The sequence below is a fragment of the Bos indicus x Bos taurus genome, chromosome 28 (assembly GCF_003369695.1).
Source record: "Bos indicus x Bos taurus breed Angus x Brahman F1 hybrid chromosome 28, Bos_hybrid_MaternalHap_v2.0, whole genome shotgun sequence".
NCBI classification, from domain to species: Eukaryota; Metazoa; Chordata; class Mammalia; order Artiodactyla; family Bovidae; genus Bos; species Bos indicus x Bos taurus.
In genome coordinates this window covers 19,524,965-19,540,113 of record NC_040103.1, presented here as the reverse complement: position 1 = coordinate 19,540,113, position 15,149 = coordinate 19,524,965, and the positions used below count along the sequence as shown (strand labels likewise).

The window sequence follows — 15,149 nt, the reverse complement described above, 5'->3', positions numbered from 1 at the left end:
TTTTAACCATGCCTGACTTTATGCACTCTTGGGCCCCTGATAGCTTCAGGTTGGGGGCTGGTTGTCAGAGTAACCAACAATGTGATTAGAGGTTAGAACTTTGACTTCATCCTTGGACCTCCAAGGATTGGGGAGAGGGTTTGGAGTTTGAGTTCAGTTATGAGTGGCCCATGATTTCATGAATCACTTCTACTAGTTAATAGTAGAGCCTACATAAAGACCTTTAAACTGTGCGGTTCAGAGGGCATCAGATTTGAGAAACCTGTTCACTTGCTAATAGGGCAGCACACTCAGACTGTGGGGACGGAAGCTCCTGTGCTCAGGACCCGCTGGACCTTGTCCTCTGTGCCTTTTTACCTGACTAATTGCTTGTATCCTTTATAATAAACTGTTAAGTAAGTATTGTTTTCTCTGCAATTTTGTGGCCCCTTCTAACAATTTAATGCACCTGAATGGGGGTAGAGTTTATGGGAGCCCCCTTGACCTTGTAGCCAAGCTGAACAGAAATATGGGTAACCTGGGGACCCAAAACTTGGAACTGGCATTTGAAGTGAGGGCTGTCTTGGGAGACTGAGCCGCAAAGCCTGGGGGAGTCTAATGCTGACTTGAGTAGTTAATGTCAGAACTGAAATGAATTCTAGGACACCTAATTGGTATCTGGGGAGTTGGAGAATTAGTTGGTGTGAGGAAAAAAACTTACAGATTTGATGTCAGAAGTATTTTGAGTAAAAATAGCTCACTTGTACCCAAAGCTGCCTAGGGGTTGACCTTGGCCAGCTCCTGGGAGGTAACCTTTAAGCCCTGGAATGTCTGCTTAATAAGGGTGTCTTTGTTTACTGGGGGGCCTTTGACCACCGTAGGTTGCTTATCCTGACAGTGTGGCTGTGTGTGGTATCAGCTTGACCTGTAGAGGAGCTGGAGACTAAAGTTAGCCATGCAGATAGTTAGCCCTACCTATGTGTCAGACCTCAGATAAAAATGCTAGACATTGAACCTCAGGTGAACTTACCTGATTGCTTGTATTCATACATATTATTATAAGCTCTTGGGAGAAATAAGCGCTGTGAACCCAACTCCACTGGGTGGGGACAGCTGAAAGCTTGGTGTCTCCTGGACTCTGCCTTATGCCCCTCTTGGCTTTAATGATTTTAATTTGTATCCGTTTGCTGTATTAAACTATGACCCTGAGTTAAATGTCTTGTTTGAGTTTTGTAACTCTCAGTTCAGTTCAGATCAGTTGCTCGGTCACATCCAACTCTTTACGACCCCATGGACTACAGCACGCCAGGCCTCCCTGTCCATCACCGACTCCCAGAGTTTACTCAAACTCATCTCCATTGAGTCGGTGATACCATCGAACCATCTCATCCTCTGTCGTCCCCTTCTCCTCCCGCTTCATTCTTGCCCAGCATCAGGGTCTTTTCCAGTGAGTCAGTTCTTCTCATCAGGTGGCCAATGTATTGGCGTTTCAGCTTTAGCATCAGTCCTTCCAATGAATATTCAGGACTGATTTCCTTTAGGATGGACTGGTTGGATTTCCTTGCAGTCCAAGGGACTCTCAAGAGTCTTCTCCAACACCACAGTTCAAAAGCATCAATTCTTCAGCACTCAGCTTTCTTTATAGTCCAACTCTAATATTCATACATGACCACTGGAAAAAACATAGCTTTCACCAGACGGACCTTTGTTGGCAAAGTAATGTCTCTGCTTTTTAATATTCTGTCTACGTAGGTTGGTCATAACTTTTCTTCCAAGGACCAAGTGTCTTTTAATTTCATGGCTGCAGTCACCATCTGCAGTGATTTTGGAGCCCCCCAAAATAGTCTGTCACTATTTCCACTGTTTCCCCATCTATTTGCCATGAAGTGATGGGACCAGATGCCACGATCTTAATTTTCTGAATGTTGAGGTTAAGCCAGCTTTTTTTCACTCTCCTTTTTCACTTTCATCAAGAGGCTTTTTAGTTCTTCTTTGCTTTCTGCCATAACAGTGGTGTCATCTGCATATCTGAGATTATTCATATCTCTCCCAGCAACCTTGATTCCAGCTTGTGCTTCATCCAGTCCAGCATTTCTCATGATGTACTCTGCATATAAGTTAAATAAGCAGGGTGACAATATATAGCCTTGATGTATTCCTTTCCTGATTTAGAACCAGACTGTTCCATGTCTACTCCTGACTGTTGTTTCTTGACCTGCGTATAGATTTCTCAGGAGGCAGGTCAGGTGGTCTGGTATTCCCATCTCTTGAAGAATTTTCCATGGTTTGTTGTGATCCACAGAGTCAAAGGTTTTGGCGTAGTCAATAAAGCAGAAGCAGATGTTTTTCTGGAACTCTCTTGCTTTTTCGATGATCCAAAGGATGTTGGCAGTTTGATCTTTGATTCTTCGACCTTTTCTAAATCCAGCGTGAACATCTGGAAGTTCACGGTTCACCTACTGTTGAAGCCTGGCTTGGAGAATTTTGAGCATTACTTTCCTAGCCTGTGATATGAGTGAAACTGTGCCATCATTTGAGCATTCTTTGGCATTGCCTTTCTTTGGGATTGGAATGAAAACTGACCTTTTCCAGTCCTGTGGTCACTGCTGAGTTTTCCAAATTTGCTGGCATATTGAGTGCAGCACTTTCACAGCATCATCTTTCAGGATTTGAAATAGCTCAGCTGGATTTCCATCATCTCCACTAGCTTTGTTTGTACTGATGCTTCCTAAAGCTCACTTGATTTCACATTCCAGGATGTCTGACTCTATGTGAGTGGTCACACCATCATTATTATCTGGGTCATGAAGATCTTTTTTGTACAGTTCTTCTGTGTATTCTTGCCACCTCTTCTTAATATTTTCTGCTTCTGTTAGATCCATACCATTTCTGTTCTTTATTGTGCCCAGCTTTGCATGAAATGTTCCCTTGGTATCTATTTTTCTTTAAGAGATCGCTAGTCTTTCCCATTCTATTGTTTTCCTCTATTTCTTTGCACTGATCATTGAGGAAGGCTTTCTTAGCTCTCCTTTCTAGTCTTTGGAACTCTGCATTCAAATGGGTATATCTTTCCTTTTGTCCTTTGCCTTTCCCTGCTTCCCTGATAGCCCAGCTGGTAACGAATCCGCCTGCAATACGGGAGACCTGGGTTCGATCTCTGGGCTGGGACGATCCCCTGGAGAAGGGAAAGGCTACCCACTCCAGTATTCTGGCCTGGAGAATTACATGGACTGTGTAGTCTACAGGGTCGTAAAGAGTCAGACATGACTGAGAGACTTTCACTTCACTCACTCTGTTCTTTTCATAGCTGTTTGTAAGGCCTCCTCAGACAACCGTTTTGCTTTTTTGCATTTCTTTTTCTTGATCACTGCCTCTTGTACAGTGTCACGAACCTCTGTCCATAGTTTTTCAGGCACTCTATCAGATCTGATCCCTTGAATCTCTTTGTCACTTCCTCTGTATAGTCGTAAGGGATTTGATTTAGGTCATACTTGAGTGGTCTAGTGGCTTTCCCTACTTTCTTCAATTTAAGTCTGAATTTGGCAGTAGGAGTTCATGATCTGAGCCACAGTCAGCTCCTGGTCTTGTTTTTACTGACTGTATAGAGCTTCTCCATCTTTGGCTGTAAAGAATATAATCAATCTGATTTCAGTATTGACCATCTGGTGATGTCCATGTGCAGAGTCTTCTTTGTTTTTTCTTTTGGTTATCAAATAATCCTTTATTTTTCGGTTTCCTTTGCCATTCTTACCTAACTAGGCACTTCACCGCACCACTGTTGATGTCATCTATGATGTCATGAGGGTGGCAGCCATCAGCATTGCAGCCTACAGACTGGGAGGTCCCCAGGATCTCTTTAATGGTTCCAGAAAGTTCTCTAGCTAGAGACCCATGCCGCATCTGCCAGGCAGTGTTGAGAATCTCATCAAAAGTGATGTTTCCACTGTGCTTAATGTTTTTCTGCTTCTTTCTGTCTCTTGGTGGTTCCCTGAGGGCTTTGATGATCAGGGCAGAGGCAGAAGGTAACCCCTAAGTCTAGGCCTGTCTGTTCTGAACGGTCAGTTTCACTGTAATCCTCAGACCCTTCCAATCACCAGTTGCCTTGGTGGTGTCATCACCGACCTTTTTTAGAGACAGACCCAGGGGGCCCATCTTGGGGGCCAGGGCAGACGTGGCACTGACTTCCCCACCGGTGCACTTCAGGTAGGTGACTTTGATCTCCTTGGGGTCGAGTTAATTGGTTGTCAAAGGTAAAAAAGTAGTTCAATGGAGAAAGGACATTATTCCTCCCAGCTACTATTGGATGAAAGTTCTAATTGCTCCTCATCTTCCTCAATATTTGGTATTGTCAGTTTTCATTTTCTTTTAATTTTAACCATCTTAATAGATGTGTAATAGTATGTCTTTATAGTTTTTATTTACATTTCCCTAAAACTAGTGATATTGGGTGTCTTCATGTACTTATTTGCCAGTTGTATTATTATTATTTGTATTATTATTATTTGTATATCTTACTTGATAAAGTGTCTCTTCAAATTTTTTGCTCAGTAAGTTTTGTTTTTTAATTAAATTTTGAGAGTTCTCTAAATTTTCTGGATACCAATCATTTATCAGATGTGTGGCTTGTAGATAATTTCCCCTAGTCTATGACCTTAGGAATTTTTTATTTCACTAATGTTTAATTTTGAATCTTATGGATTTTAAGAAATCTTAGCCTAAATCAGTGTGAAAATTGTTTTTTTCTTAAAGATTTTTAGCTTTTCAGATATTTTAGGTTTATAGTTCATTTTGAATTAATTTTATTAATTTTAATATATGGTGTGATGGATGAACTTTTTTTTTTTTTAGTATGAACGTCTAATTATTCTAACCCTGTTTGTTAAAGGGATTGTCCTTTCTCCAAACTACTTTTTTACCTTTGACAACCAATTAACTATGTACATATGAGTCTGTTTTTGGACTCTCCATTTTGTTCAGTTAATTTGTTTACTCTTTTGCTCATGTCATGCTGAGTTTATTAATGGAGTTTTATAGAATAGTCCTGAGGTAAGATACTTTGAATCTTATTTTTTCCTTTCAAAACTGTTTTGAAAAAAAAATTGCTTTGGTGGTTCTAATTCCTTACCTTATTGATTTTACTATCAACTCATTGATTCTCAAAATCAAAATACTTGGTGATATTTTCATTGTGATTACTTTGAATTTACAGATCAACTTGGGGAGAATTGAGTCTTCTAATAAATGTGCATGGTATATCATTTCACTTATTGAGGTCTTCTTTCATTCATCAATACTTTGTAGTTTTCAGCATGAAGAGGTTGTACCTATTTTATTACATTTATATGCGTTTTAATCTTTTTAGGTGTTATTCTAAATAGTACTGGTAGACAATCATGCCATTTGCAAACAGAGGCAGGCTTATTTCTTCCCTTTCAATCTGTATGCCTTTTATTTCTTTTTTTCTTGTCTTATTGTACTTTCTAGGTCTTTAAGTATGTTGTATTGAATAGGAGTGGTGACAGCAGATTTCCTTTCCTTTTTCTGACTCTTTGGAAGAAACCAGGTAGTCTTTTACTCTTAAATATGATGTTAGCAATAATTTTATAGTAGATGCATTTTATCAGGTTGTGTAAGTACCCTTCTACCTCTGATTGGCTGAGAAGTTTTTCAGGAAGGAGAGTTGGGTTTTCTCAAATGCATGTTTTTTGCATTTGTTGATGCTATCATATTTTTCTTCTTTAGTCTGTTGACTGGTGAATTATGCTGATTGATCTAATGCTGAGTCCAGTTGCATTCTTGGGATAAACCTGTATTTATCTCTGGTTGTGGTGTGTTATCCTTTTTATTAGTTACTGAATTTGATTAGCTAATATTTTGTTGAGGATTTTTGCATATATGAGGGATAGTGAGTTTTCTTTTCTTGTAATTTCTTTGTCAGATTTCGGTTTGCAGGACCTTATGTTCATAAAATGAATTTGAAACTTTCCCTCCTATTTGTGTAGATTTTTTTCTCCCACTCTTTTTTTTTAATTCCTGGTTAGTTTTAACATTGGTAATTTCTTGTGACCTATCTTCAAGGTTATTGATTCTTTTCTCAGCTCTGTTAAGTCTGAACCTACCAAAGACTTTAAAATTATTTTTAGTGCAGTTCTTGTTTTGAGCATTTCAGTTTGACTCTTAGCATTTCTGTTCAACTCTTGTACTTTCTGTCTCTGACTTGCCATCTATTATGCATATTGTTTTTCTGCTCCATTTGAGCCTTTGTCATTATTCATAATTATTTTTAATTCCTTGGCTGATAGTTCCAACATATGACTTACATGATTTGCTTGCTCTTCAGATTTTGTGTAATGTGGAATTTTTTTCGAAGGAGGGTAAGAAATTACTTTATTTAAAGGAATAGTACAAATGAAAGAACTTGGATGGATGGATTTGTATAAATTATAAAAAAGGTAATGATAACCCAGCATGCATGCATTACCTTGGTGACCAAGGAAACCACCCCCATGGCTAGGCCTACACTTTTTGAACAAATGCCGGCTATCATTTGCATGATGATAGAGACTGAAGTATATAGTATTTATGCCAAGAAGTAGGCAAGACTCTTGTTCTGTTACATTGTTAGTATGGGGAGTTGAATCAGTCTTGTCTGAAGTTGATGATTTATGGGGTTTTTTTGTTGCTTTGGTTACCTTCAGTGTATTGTCAACTGTAAATACTTTTGTCATCACTTCATCCTTAAGGTGAGAGTTGATTTGCTGAAAAGTTTAACTCAATGTTTTTACTCCACCTTCATCCTTAAGCCTTACTGGTACATCTGAGAGTCAGAGAGGTTCTCTCTGTACTCTTCGGTTCCTCTCTCTAGTAGAGTGGTGGTTCCTCTCTGTTATTACGTGTGCCTGGGAGCTTGTTTGCCTTGTGGTAGGCTTGAGGCCCTGGGAACTATTCAGCCTTGTGGTGGTGGGCAACAGAACTTATTTTTCATCCTAGACCAATGTTACTTTTAGACAGGCTCTGTGTTTTTCTCTTCTCAGTAATCCTGCTTTTCCCCTGAGTTGTTTGGGGCCAGGATGATTTCCTTTCCTTCCCTCAGGGGTAGATGCGACCTTCTAATTTGAGGGAATTATAAAAGTTTGAATCATAAAAACACCAGAAGAAAGTACTGAAGAATACTTACGTATTTTCTAAGGATGGCTTAAGGTTGAAACAAAGATTTTGGCTTATTTGTATAAACATTTTGAACTAGTGAATATCAAAAAGTGCAAGTGGGGAAAGAAAGATCCATGCACATTTAGCTGTAAAAGTAAATGAAACTTTTACATTTGTAAAAGTAAATGATTTTCAGATAATTTTTGTAATTAGAATAATTGAAAAATGGATTTTTAGCTATTGTAAACAAAGAAGAATATAAAGGCATGCAAAGTAAAGTTTTCTTTGTATATATATTTTATATTTTTTCAAATATAAAGGTTATTTGTAATGCAGAATGTCTCAAAAATTTCTCCATTTGAAGTTAGTTCTGCTAGATTATTTTAATATGATAGTTTTAAGGGCAAATTTGGAGAGAAGAGGAAGGAAGCATTTCTACAAGGGTTTAAAACTGTTTATTTGGGAAATTCTTTAGTCTGTATTATTAATTTGCATGTATTAATGATTAATATGTGTGTCTTCTGTGAGATCTTTGAGAGAGAAACTTTCAGGCTAAACACATTTGTTTTCCTAAGCAAGATTATTGCGTTCTATCAATCCTTTAAGGGCTTCCCAGATTGCACTAGTGGTAAAGAACCCATCTGCCAATGCAGAAAACAAAAGAGACGCACGTTCAGTCCCTGGGTTGGGAAGATCTCTTGGAGAACAAAATGGCAACCCACTCCAGTATTCTTGGCTGGAGAATCACACGGACAGAGGAGCCTGGCAGGCTACAGTCGATAGGGTTGCAAAGAGTCAGACGTGACTGAAGCAACTTAGCACATTGGTCCTTTAATATTTGTCAGTTCTGAACCTACCATGTATCAGGAGAGTGTACATGGCTGCTTACTGGATTATTCAGAAGCCTTAGAAGCAAATTCTTAGAAACTTAGTTGATGATGTTCGCCTCTCCTTTTTCTGTACAGTTCCTAGAAAAGCAGAGGGGTTTGCCCCAAGTAGTTAGCAATAGTAGTAACATAGACTCCTGGGCATTTGCTCCTTCATTACACTACCTATGTGACTGCTTCCCTGGTGGCTCAGTGGCAACGAATCCACCTGCCAATGCAGGAGATGCAGGAGATATGGGTTCAATCCCTGGCTCGAGAAAATCCCCTGGAGTAGGAAATGGCAGCCCACTGCAGTATTCTTGCCTGGAAAATCCCATGGACAGAGGACCCTGGCGGGTTACAGTCCATGGTGTCACAAAGAGTCTGACACAACTGAGCACACATGTGTGTGACTACTAATTTCGTATTTGTACATTTGATGCGCAAAATATCCATTTGTAAATGGCTCTGTGGCATGGGGATTGACCAGTTTTAACCTTAGTGTTTGCATACTTTGTGAAAAGTTGGTTAGCTTTCTGAATATTTCTTTTGGCCATTTAATCATCGGTAATATCAAAATGTGCCCTGGAGTAGCAGAATGTTTTGGGGATGTTGATTTGAATTTTAAGTCTGTAGTTAAAGTTTTTTTGAGGTCTCTTTTTTATGTGTGTCAGTTGTGATTTATAAAGAAAATGATCTAGGGGCCCCCAAATACTGAGCTTCTGTGAACATCGGCCTTAGAATTGGAGCACTATTTTATACACTCTTTAATTGAATAAGTAAATTATTTGTAATAGTGAAGCGCACATGGAGGGAGAAGGCAATGCTTTCCTTTATATAGAGTAATTTATTTTTATCGCATGTTTATGTTATGTAGCATTACATATAAATCCCATTATATGTAGTCATGTGGCTTTTTCTAGAATATGCCAAAGAAAGAAATGACTACAAATTTCCCATATTTACTGCTAGGCCTTGTTTGTTTTGGTTTTGTTTCTTTGAAGCCAAATGCCATTAATTTAAGAAATGTGCCTCAAAACTGTGTGTTCTTGATCATAAACTTTCATCTGGGAAGGAACATCAGTGGAATATAGTTAGCATGCTGAGATTTTGAGTCATTATTACTTTTTAGCTTAGGTTTTACTTTGAGTTTTCCTCATTTATAGCTTCAAATCCAAGTGTAGACAGTTTTACGTAACTAAGCTTCATGGATGTGAACAGCCATTCTTTGGGACTTTCATTTCGCTACTGCTTACTTGTGGCGTAGTGAAGGCTTGTGAGGACAGATACATAACCCTTTAGGAATGTAACCTGCTAAGAAGTTAGTGTCAAGTTGAAGACGCAGAGTACAAACTGCCATCTAGCATATTTAATGGTAGTTAATAGTGGACACATTTATGAGAGGGGTGATGAACACACAAGACAGTGCTGTGGGATACCCTGGGAAGACTTGCTGTGTGCTCAGTGGCAGCTTTTCATTTATTTTTTTCTTATAGTTTCTCATTCAGCAGATTAGGATATTTTCAGTGCTATTATGTTCATTCTTTCTAAATTAAAAATTATCATTAAAAATCAGATTTAGTCTTATTTTTAATAGAAAAATATTGAAAAGAAGTGGTAGGTCCTGTGCATCCAGAATATAAATTAGAAACTAACAAATGTGGAGGCCCAGTAGAGATTTGTTTTCTCCTTCTTTCGTATCTTCTTACCTTCATTTCTTCTCTCTCCCTCTTGTTCCTTCCACATAGCATCAAGAAGACAAAGTTATATTGGTATGTTCTTAGCATCAAGAGGCTAAAGTTATATCGATATGTTGGCTCTGTCAAAGACATTATTTGAGACTGTTCTCTTTGGAATACTAAGAATAGGCTGGTGTTTTGCATATATATTGCTTATAGGATCATTTTGGGATTTGCATTAAATTGGTACTTTAGTAACAGTGTGAGCTTTTCCGGTGGATTCTAACTCTTTTCTCTGTGTCTCTTCTTTAGAAATTATCCCTAGGAACCACCTTGCTTTTCTGGTGAAGCTCAAGTTTTAGGAAGGCTTTGCATTGTACCTCCATGATGAAATGAGATAATGTATGTAAGACATTGTTAGAAAGGTGATGAATAACCCTATAGAAAAAACATGAACTCTTATTTATGAATATGGCCCTCAATTTAGAGACTGTAAGTTCTCTTAGATGGGTTGGATTTATTAATAGAAAAAGGTATATAGTATATATATATATATATATATATTTTTTTTTTTTTTTGCTATTCGTTAATTCAGTAACATGTAATGAGCATTTAATATGCACAAGTCTTGGATGCTGGGAGTATTGTTATGAACAAGATAAATTGTCCTTGCTTTTATGGAACTTATGGTTTGCCAGGGGAGACAAACATAAAACAACCATTTACACAATAAATGTTATATATACAGTTGTGATGAGTGCTAAGACAAATGGGAAAAGTTTTGAAAATCCATATTTGGTGGTTTGATAATCTTGGGATCAGATGGCTTCCTTGAGGAAGTGACATTTGAATTACTTTATTATTATTGTAATTGTGATTGAAGAATTCAGTTTAAATAAGTGCTTAAGGAAATACTGAAATAAGCAGTTTGGGGCATTTTTGGTGGTTCAGTAGTTAAGACTCTGCTTCCAGTGCAGAAGGCATGGGTTTCCATCCCTGGTCAGGGAACTAAGCTCCAGCATGTTGCATGATATGGCAAAAAAAAAAAAAATTAAGATTTACTAATAAACATGGTAACATAATTTTTTTAACATAAATTTATGTTCGATTCTGTTCTTGGTATTCCATTTGCAGAATTCACTTGAAATTGTTGACTTTCTTCATTGGCTTCCACAGTTCTATACTTGTATGAGTCTAAGACTTCATAACCCACTCCAGTCTTAACATTTGACAATAACTAAAAAATTCCAAGTTATAATGGATTTGAAATTTTTTGTTAAAATGCACTAAACTTACCTTGTATGCCATTCCAGTAATACTTCCTTAAATATTAAACCAACCAAGGCATTTCTATTGTACATCTTTCTTAGACTGAACTTCTTAAAGGATAGAAGCCCTATCTCCAGAACCTTGCAGGATGTGAGACACATAATAAGTGTAAAATAAGCAAATCTATTATGGATAATCTGGGTTAAATAAGGATGAAATAGTTTGGTAACTGACTCTCCTGTTTCTTTTAACTTACTGTTTAGCATAATACAGGGGCTTGGACTTAACAAAGTCTGGTTTTGAACACCAGTTCCTTAATGTGTAATCTTAGGCAAATAAAGTTCTGTAAACCACATCTTCTTCATCTTAAAATCATTGGACTTCCCTAGTGGTCCAGTGGTTAAGATTCCGTACTTTCACCGCTGGTAGCTGGGGAACTAATATCCCATATGCCTTGAGGTGAGGCTAAAAAAAAAAAATGAGCTGAAAAATAAAATGAGATTTCTTGTATAAAGTGCTTGGCACAGTGTCTAACATATCATAACTGTTCCAAAAATGGTGGCTAATATTATTACAAGATACAGATTTTCTTCCTCTTACAATGGGGTAACTTCTAGATGAACCCATCAGAAGTTGAAAATATCCTAAGTTGAAGATACATTTAAAACACCTGATGTACTGAACATCCTAGCTTAAGTTTACCTACATTCAACATGCTTAGAATACTTTCATAAGCCTGGGCAAAGTCATCTAACACATAGCATATTTTATAATAAGGTGTTGCATATCTCATGTAATTTATTGAATCCTGTACTGAAAGTGGAAAGCAGAATGGTTGTATGAGTATAGAAAGGTTTTAAATGTATATTACCTGTTAACCTTTGTGTTTCTTGCCTGGCTTGGCTAGAAGCTGCAGCTTCCTGCCAAGGCCCAGCATCAGGAGGGAGTATTGTACTGCTCTTAGCCTGGGAAAAGATTAAAATTCAGAATTCAAAATAAGATTTCTACTGAATACATATTGTTTTCACACTGTCCTAAAGTTAAAAAATCTTAGGTCGAACCATTCTTGAGTTGAGGACCATCTGTGTATGCACTGAACTTTTTTATCTGTTTTACCTATGATGTTTAAAACAGACACATGTAGTGACCCAGGATACTGGTATATGTTAGAGCAGCTAATTGGCCCTTTCTATAATTAAACTGAGTCAAAAAGTAAGAAGTTAATAACTAGTTGGCTGTTTTAAAATGGAACTTGATGAACTATTAATTATTGATAAGTGGGTAATTGTGGTCCATATTGTAATGAAGCCATTATCTTCCTTTATAAGTCAGTTTTTTAAAAATAATAAACCAGTAAATTTTTGTGGCTTTTTAAAAAACCAAATAATCCTACAATGCATTTGGATGTAGGAAATTTGCCTGAATTGATACATATGTGTGTATGGATATATTATAAACATATTTGGATTTTGGAATGGAAAGAGTAGAAGCTGTAGTCTATATTTCTAAATTTTCAGCTTCTGTAAACTTATTTTAAATACTTCTCTGTCACTGTCTTTGACTATATAATGAAGTTCAGTTCAGTTCAGTCACTCAGTCGTGTCCCACTCTTTGTGACCCCATGAACCACAGCACGCCAGGCCTCCCTGTCCATCACCAATTCCCGGAGTCCACCCAAATCGATGTCCATTGAGTTGGTGATGCCATCCGACCATCTCATCCTCTGTCATCCCCTTCTCCTTCTGCCCTCAATCTTTGCCAGCATCAGGGTCTTTTCAACTGAGTCAGCTCTTCATATCAGGTGGCCAAAGTATTGGAGTTTCAGCTTCAACATCAGTCCTTCCAAAGAACGCCCAGGATTGATATAATGAAGTACTATAACTTATAATTTTAGTACTATTAATATAACTCTTTACATTTACCAATATTGACATTTTCTGACTATTTTTATGAAAGTAAAGGATGTAAGGGCATTTAATTGAACAAATAAATATTTTTATTCCATGTTACACTTTATAAACTTTTGATTATGTTTACACTTATGATTTGCTGGCAAAAATTATGTAAATACAGTTGAATTTCTTTTTAACAACTTGGGTGTTAGGGATGCTGACCCTCAGTACAGTAGAAGATCTGGAGTATTTTGCATTTGGCCCTTGGTGTCAGAGGTTCTGCATTTGTGGATTCAACTGGGTGGTGTAGTACTATAGTACTTACTGAAAAAACCTGTGTGTAAGTCACTCCACAGTTCAGTTTCATTTTGTTCAAGGGTCAGCTGTACTGCCCGAAACAAAGCAAAAGATGCCAGCAACAACAAAATCCATTAAGGCCTTTTTATTTTACATTTAAAAAAATGAATTTCAAGTTTTTCCATAAGCAAAATATCCACAAATTAGTGGTTTATTGTTTTTGTTGTTGTTAAACCCTAGGTACTAATTGTACTCAGACGATTCATAGACTAGTATCTGGAATATGGTTGTAAGTACATAAGATGTTTGGATTGAAAATGTTAATGAAGATATATTATATGACCATCTGAAAAATTTTGTTTCTGCATTTGAAACATTTTGACTTGGATTTGCATGCTTTTCAGAACACTTAAAAGGACAGCATTCTACATGTCTAGGGGGTTCCTCTGAGAAGGCAATGGCACCCTACTCCAGTACTCTTGCCTGGACAATCCCATGAATGGAGGAGCCTGGTAGGCTGCGGTCCATGGGGTCGCTAAGAGTCGGACAGGCCTGAGCGACTTCACTTTCACGCATTGGAGAAGGAAATGGCAACCCACTCCAATGTTTTTGCCTGGAGAATCCCAGGGACGCGGGAGCCTGGTGGGCTGCCGTCTATGGGGTTGCACAGAGTCGGACAGGACTGAAATGACTTAGCAGCAGCAGCAGCAGCAGGGGGTTCCTAGGGATCCATTTACAGGAGTTTGCCTACAAAATTAAAGTCAGCTGGCACCTTTATGTAAGGTAACCTGACAATCTCTCCTTCTAAAAGTGAGTGATATTTATGTGATAATAGTGTTATTTGCAGCTTTTCTCAAACGACTTTATTTATATTTTCTCACTTGCTCCTAGAATATCACTGAGATTAGGAAGCAGGCAGTTTCAGTTAAGCATCTGTGTCATGCCAAAGATCACAAAGCAAGTCATTGATAATTTGGTATCTGAATGTCAATCTTCTTCTTTTTTCCCCTCTTTCCACATGTTAGATTATTTTCACCAGGTTATTTTACTGGTTCCTTAATCCAATTTGAGATTTTAGAAATCTTAGCCTGTAAGGTGATTTGCTAAGTAATATACAGTAGGTACTGAAAGAGTGGACTTGGAAGTTAAAGATTGCATAATAAAATTAAATTTTTCTCTCATCTTGCAAGTATGCATTTCTAGACATGGTTTTCCTTTGTATATTTATTACATGTCTACATTTGGCCTTTAGATTAGCAGAATTAGACCATGATGATTAAAATCTGGAAAGAACTTTTCCTTTAATTTAGGGTTTCAACCTATTAACAGGGGCCATGTATTTTCCATTTCAAAAACAGCTTAGGTGTTGTAAGAAAGTGGATAAAAGCCTTACGTCTATTTAAAATATTCAGATTTCTAAATTCCTTTATTTTTTTTAATTTAATTTTTTAACTTTACAATATTGTATTGGTTTTGCCATATATCGAAATGAATCCGCCACAGGTAACGTAACTTTTCGTGGAGGTTTAGAAAAATCTTTAAGAAACTGAAATATAGAATAGATTTTTATTGTGCTAGAATAATTTGGGGAGCTGATGTAATCATTAGTGGCCCTGGAAATAAAACCCACAACAGGAATTTTAAAAATTATCTTTAATAAAAGTATGTCAGATTTCTCACTGACATCGGTATGGATGCTTGATTTAGAACTCAACGGTGAGATCAAAGGAGTTAATTGTTCCAAGTGGGAGATGTGTGCTGGATGGGTTACAGCGTCCTGTTGTGATTGGACGGGAAGTATACATAATTTATTTTCCTGAACTATGATTGGCTAAAACCCTTTTCTTTCCACGGTATTTTTCTAACAACTTTGAATCCGGGGCCTTTCCAAACCGTTTTTATTGTCAGACCAACGAGTTTGGGGTATGTACTAGTATTGAAAGTACTCAAATGTATGGAGAAACTGTTCTTGAATTTTAAGAATGTTGACAAAAGCCCTCAACCGAGTGTTTGGCTTT

General features: G+C 37.4%; 1 protein-coding gene and 1 pseudogene across 1 annotated transcript in view; one reads left to right on the top strand and one right to left on the bottom strand.

Moving 5' to 3' along the window:
• The window catches only part of JMJD1C (jumonji domain containing 1C), a 316,152-nt gene that overhangs the window by 30,327 nt on the left and 270,676 nt on the right, over window positions 1-15,149 (top strand). The window lies entirely within an intron of this gene.
• On the bottom strand, window positions 3,617-4,212 carry LOC113885224 (annotated as a pseudogene).